Raw genomic sequence first — 6,793 nt, 5'->3', positions numbered from 1 at the left:
TATTAACAAATGAATGGAAAAATTCAACGGTTCAAGGCAGTCCTGAAAGGTTTCGACTCACGTGAAGTGCCCTACTGATTACCGTAGCTTGTTGAGCGAAAACATATCGTCAATGTTTTTACAAAACCGCCAATCGACCAATTGCGAAACCGCCTATCTTATGGCACTCTAATTTTGCAGGAGAGCGAAAAAGCGGTTTTTCTTTGAAGGCATTGCCTTGATAGGCGATATTTTCTCTAGCTATTATTTTACAAATCTGTTGTTTTAATAAAAATTTTTATACATAAATCTCGATGCCGGGAGTTCTGGGTTACCAAATGGCATTTTTGCAAAACGGCGTATTAGGTGGTTTTGCAACTGGTCGATGGACGGTTTTGAAAAAACGTCAACGATTTGTACATATTTACATAGAACTTTACTCATATGGTTGCCGGAGTACACGGGAATATTGATGGCAAATGCAAAGCTGCTGAACTGACAAGGAAAGGTAGGACCTGCCACAACCTTCCAGGATAGGACTCAGTAGATATAGCAATAGCAACTTTCACGTAGTTTGTTAGAGATCACACCATTCAAGAACCAAGGAACGCTGGACCAACTTTTCGCCTAGCGAAACTTTCAGGATTACTGGTTATTTGTATAAAAAGAAACGCTTACGGGACACATCCTAATGTGGAATCAGTTCCTGTATTGATCTATGTAACATGTAGGACCGAATCGAAAAAGTTACCAAATTGACAAATAAATTACCAAATTACCAAATTTGATAAGTAAAGAAAAAAAATTACCAAAGCGGCAACGCTGCCAACAACGCTTTGAAAAGTACATCTTCGAAAACTACAACTCGTTCAAATTCTCTTCGCTCTCTTAGCCACGCTGGTGTCATCCCCGTTGTTTCTCTCTGTGCGCCTGAGCCTATCAGTGTGACTACATCAACAATAGCAACCACTAACACTACTGCTAACTCTGCTTGCGTCGGTATCGGAAACATTAATGTCGGCGTGACAACATTAACGGCCCGTCTCCACAGGCAAAAGTTTTTGCCTACCAACTGTCATTTTTATTGCCTGATAAAAATTTTGTCAGAGGCAATATTTGTGCGTGGGCATTTTTTATCTTGATAAAAGCATTTGAAAGATGGCGTCAAACAAATATGTTCGCTGCCTTGTAGCGCTTAAAAACTTAAAAAGACTACAAAAAATTGATGCAGAAAGTCGAAAAAGGAAAAAACCCCAATTCTGGGTGAATCCTTTCTTGGAGCAAAGAGGACTCCACGATTTGGAAGCACATCTCTTAAAGGACATCTTATGGGAAGAAGTGCAAGACTTTACCAACTTTTGTTAGATGTCCATTGTCCAGTTTGAGGAGATTCTCTCAAAGGTATAGTTTTTTAATTAACTCTTTATAAAGATTTACGAATGTGAATAAAATATATACATATGTACATATGTATACCCGGGTATAGTTATATTATTTGTACAACGATTTTGGGTTGCTGTGCCAAAACACGTGACCCACATCAAAAAAATTGTACGTGCACCTGTAGACAAGAGTCTACGCATTATTAAAAAAAAATACTATATCTGTGCACTAATTTATTAATAAATTTGGTTTGAAATATGGTATTTCGTTGTACAATATCGTTGTACAAATAACTAAACATTTCCCGTATACACTCTTTAGGTGGAATCGAGAATAAAAAAACAAGATACCAATATGAGGTATGCTATTGCATCAAGAGTCCGCCTTGCTGTAACTTTGCGCTACTTAGCAACTGGGGACTCATTTCGGTCGCTGGAATTCCTCACCTACATATCGCGTAAAACGATAAGTAAATTTTTGCCGGAAGTATTGGAAGCGTTAATAGCTGCTCTTCAGGACGAATACTTGAAAGTAAGTTAGTAAATTTCATTTTATTTACATACGTGCAAATTATAAATAATTATCTCCTATAGACACCTACGACAGAAAATGAATGGTTAGATGTGGCTAATGACTTCGAGCAACTTTGGCAATTTCCGCACACTTTGGGTGCAATAGACGGAAAACATATCCGCATAAAAGCGCCGCCTAATTCTGGCTCAGATTTTTTTAATTATAAAGGCTTTTTCAGCATTGTTTTGCTTGCGGTTGTAGATGCTCATAGTCGATTCATTTACGTCAATATTGGAGCAAATGGAAGAGCATCTGATGTTATGGCATTTAAAAACAGCTCTTTACATGATAAGTTGACAAGAGGCCAATTAAGTATTCCCGCTGATACACCCTTAAAAGGACAGGTTTGCAAAACTCCATTTTATTTTATTGGCGACGATATTTTTGGTTTGAGCCGCCACTTAATGAAAGCTTACAACCGAAGTTCGAACCTGAATACTTCGCAAGAGGCATTTAATTACAGATTAAGTAGAGCTCGAATGTCGGTGGAGATGGCTTTTGGTAAGCTCGCTGCCCGTTTTCGCCTTTTTCACCGACCCATTGAGGTTTCAGTGGAAACATGTGATAGTGTTGTAAAAGTTTGTTGCATTTTACATAATTATTTATCACGAAAACTAAATCAGCCTCCAAATACACAATATGACAACTCTCGTGAACCTCTTCCGCCTACCATGTCTTGTCTACCACTTCAAGAGCAGGATACATACAAAAACGCAAGCAAAATTAGAGACAATATATGTAAATATTGTATAACAGATGGAGATGTTCCATATCAATGGATCAAAATAAAAAAACAAGTTGCAAAATAAAAAAATAAAACAAGTTGCAAAATAAATAAATTTTTTATTAATTCATTTCAATTTTATCTTTAGCGACACTTCAATATATTCATTTAATTAAGATTTTAAAATTACATATACATATTACTATGTATGCACATAGACACATTAGGTTGGATATATATAGTACTACGTACTTTAATATATTTTATTGCTTATAGTTAATAAACTTTTAAAGGAAAGCTTCTCATACATAAACACTATTTGGAAGGTTTTTAAAATTAAAATTTTGTTTTTGGTTTTTTAATAAAAAAAATGGTTCACGCTTAAGGGCTCTTTCCAGCTCTCAAGAAAAACGAAAAGAAATGGAAAAGAAATTTCCTTATATCAAAATTTCTTAAATCAGTTTGCAGCTTTGAAGAAAAAAGCGCTCGTATATTAATTTCCCTAAGAGAATTTATAGCAAAAGCAAAGTGTTTTTTCAATAAACAGAAATAATTAAAAATATTTCTTGTGATTTTTCTTGAGAGCTGCATTCTAAGCGTTAACCAAAAACTTATAAATTAAACTTTCAATTGTATACACAGCTTAGAAAAATCAAAAAAATTTTAATCAAAATTTTGAACTTTTTAATATGAATTTTTAGAACATTTTTAGGCATGCAGTTTTATTTTAGTCAAGTTTAGGATAAAAGTATTTAAACTGAACGTACGTTTCAAGTTTAAAATATGTATACTTGTGATCAGTTAATTAAGCCACTTTATTATTTAGAATTTAATGGGCTATAAAACTGCATACTCAAAAAAAAAAAAATATTTTAAAAAGTTCAGAGTTTAGATGCAACTGCAGGTTCATTATCGTTTTTGCACAAAGTTGGAAGTAGGTATAAATATGGTTTATAATATGTAATGAGCTAGGCTTTTATTAAAAAATAACAAACATCAAATAAACAAAAGATATAGCCAGAATTGATAAAAACGTTGCTGGCTTAATTAGCTAATCACAATTATATGTACATTAGACTGCATCACAAAAAATAACCGTAACTTTTTTTGGTGCTGCAGTATAATGTACATGTGTAATAATATTCACACTGCCCTTGAATTTGTGGTACGTTTTACGATCTTTAACTGACAATTCATACACTTGTCGATGGGCTTCGTAAGAACAGCGCAAGATGAAACGTCCAACAAGATGATCGCAAATTCCAATCAAATCGTAACAAACGTTATCAATGTGAGTTTTAATCTAATTCAAGGAAAATAAATTAGAATAGTAAAACTTGTTTGCCATGCATAGAAGGTAACTTCCCACTTACCTACGTATATAATGTAGCAAGTTAATTGGCTACCACTACACCAATGACAAATTTAAGCGCAAATGGGACCACACGCTCGACATGCACGCTGTTAGCAGCAATTAAATGCATTAAGCCCTCCAGTTTTATCACCAGCTCTGCCAAATCCTCCAGCTCGGTTATACCATACCGCTTTTCATCTTTTACAAGCCTCAATAGGATGTTGCAAGTGAGCGATCTAAATTTTTCGTTGAAAATCTAGGAAATATTTGAAAGAAAGATCACAAGTTAGTCATTCGATAATTTGCCGAAGGATCTTAATACTCACATCCGCCTTTATAGCACTAAATGAACATTTTGTTAAAAACTCAAGAAAGCATAATATATTTCTATACTCTATCAAGTCATCCAGATTGTTGGCTAGATTCTGCAGCATTAGCAGCAGATCTACAGTTCTTTTGTTACCAATTATCATTATACAGTCATCTCAGTTGTCTTTTAAGCGTTCAATAAGGTTCGATGCGTTTAACTCTGCATTCAATTGCTGCCACTAATGACTGAGCACAAATTATATCTCGTCCTGATCCAAGTGTAGCAGCTGCCGATGAATTAGTGCCACTTGCAGCAGACGTATTTGCTAAAATATGCTGTTATGTAATTGGAGTAAATAGCCAGTATGCGTTCAAAATGATTACACATGCGTTTAGGGGCAGGGCCACTAAGCACTGCAAGTGTTTATATGATGATCAATAAAAGCCGGCGCTGATCAATGCTAAGTTTGGTATCAGAAATATGCGTAGATTCTAAGTGGTTAGCGAAGGAAGTGAGAAATTGTGTCCTGACCTTCCCATTGTTGTTAAGGCGAAATATTTAAAGATTGGTACATGTTGGCCGAGGTCCAGAAAATCTGTGAAATGTGCTTTTATTTAAAATTACTTATGTCAAAATTTCGAAAATTGAAGATATTTAAAGTAATATTTTGCAGCTATGTATGTACATAGGTATAAATGCATGCAGGTTCTTATCTATTAAAAAATAGATGCACTTCTTAAAAGAAACCTATTTATATTGTCACATCATTTTACATTACCTGGAATATGTCCTGCTTCAATATCAGCGAGTTGAAACACAAAGCAGCACACAATGGGCCGTATGCATAAAAACTAAGCAAATGCTTTTTCTTAAAATTTCAGACCTTTTAAGAAAAATCAATTGCTTGTTTTTTATGCATACGGGCCAATATCTAACATTCCAACTTCTCGCAGGTGCGTTTGTTTGCATTGTTGAATGCAAGTTAAAAGTTGCTCACCCAAATATGTCATTGTCGGTGGTTGATTTTACAAATCCATTTTGGTATCTCAAATTACCAACGACTATGGCTAGTATTCAACATCATTGTTGTAGAAATAAGATCCTTTTGATTCAATTTAAACTGGTTTAAATATAGTTCTTGTTTTTTCTAGAAATTTAATAAAATAAAGTTCAGTAAAGTTGTCTGCATGTACATATGTATCTGAAAAAACGAATATATATTTACATATACACCAAATAAATAGAATTTATTAAGGTGTACTTAAACGTCTATAACTCACCGTATAATAGCACTCGCACTTGATTTAGGACATTCATTTAAAATTCAATGTCTGCTTCGCTCATCGCCAATTGCAAAATGTGTTCACTATCTATATGCATATATGTTTGCTGTTGAGACGCTGCCAAATGCCCGATAACCTTTCGAGTCACAATGTTGTGGATATCGGACATCGTCTGTGTTGCTTCGATTAGTGGCAATTGCTGAAGTTGCATTGCTATTGCTTTTGAAAATGATGTGAATACGTTATCCTCAATATTTGTCGTTGCCGATGAAATGATAGCATCTATGGCTTCATCAAACTTAGCATCATTATTGTTACTTCGCTTGTGACGTTGACGGCGCGAGGATAATGATGACTCTGATGAGGATGTTGATGGCGATGGTGATGATACTGGCGATGGTATAACCTCGATAATGTCCTCAGTAGGAGTTTGGTTTAAATCGTTCTCCTCGGCTTCTACGGCTATTTCAGCAATTGTCTGTCGTGAATATATAAAAATGAAGCAAATATTAAATTGGATATTTGTATCAGCAAAGGGGTACTGACAAGTCCAAACTTACACTATTCATATTGCATATTGTTTTTCGCAATACGACGACAGAGTCAAGGAAAGACATCTCTGAGAAATAACATAAATGCGGTTCATATACCGCATCCGCTGACACACCGGATTTTTTGCAACTATCAACTTTCTTTTTCTCCATCACATAGGCACTCCGCAAATTTTTGATTTTCTTTTTCACCTCCTCGACATCTCTTCCACACTGTTTGGAAATTTGCATCCACGCATTTTTTTTCAAGTCTATCCTTTTGTAAGAGGAGCTTTGGTAGTTCCACAAACATTCGAACTGCTTGTATAAATTTACAAGTCTTAAAACTTCGTCCATTCGCCAATCCATTATAGGTATATATGCCTTTTACTGCAAATTAGAGTAATTTTTAGTGTCTCACAGGTTTTTTTTAAAACGATGAAAATTATGTCGGAACTACACACAAGAAACTATTAATACATATGTAAGTACTTACTATTATATGTTTGTTATTTAGGTCAATACTTTTTATTCTATGCTTGACTATTTTTCCCTTTTTAATTGCTATTCTCCGAAATAAAACTCAAAATTGGCGCCGAACAAAACTTCGCGTCCAATTTGAATATGTTGCCACTGTGAACTTTTAGTAGAAGTGAA

General features: G+C 34.7%; 1 long non-coding RNA gene across 1 annotated transcript; it reads right to left on the bottom strand.

Moving 5' to 3' along the window:
* Window positions 1-3,055: 3,055 nt before the first annotated feature.
* Window positions 3,056-5,519, bottom strand: LOC118736580. The gene is made up of 4 exons (XR_004992727.1): window positions 5,102-5,519; window positions 4,340-4,918; window positions 4,033-4,269; window positions 3,056-3,962 (listed from the first exon to the last, which is right to left on the bottom strand). It is a non-coding gene; the product is annotated as an uncharacterized LOC118736580 (long non-coding RNA).
* Window positions 5,520-6,793: the final 1,274 nt, after the last annotated feature.

This window comes from Rhagoletis pomonella, unplaced genomic scaffold (genome assembly GCF_013731165.1).
Source record: "Rhagoletis pomonella isolate Grant_MI unplaced genomic scaffold, Rhpom_1.0 Rhpom_scaffold_00003, whole genome shotgun sequence".
NCBI lineage: Eukaryota > Metazoa > Arthropoda > Insecta > Diptera > Tephritidae > Rhagoletis > Rhagoletis pomonella.
The sequence above is the reverse complement of the archived record's forward strand: the minus strand, read 5'-3'. Positions and strand labels throughout refer to the sequence as shown.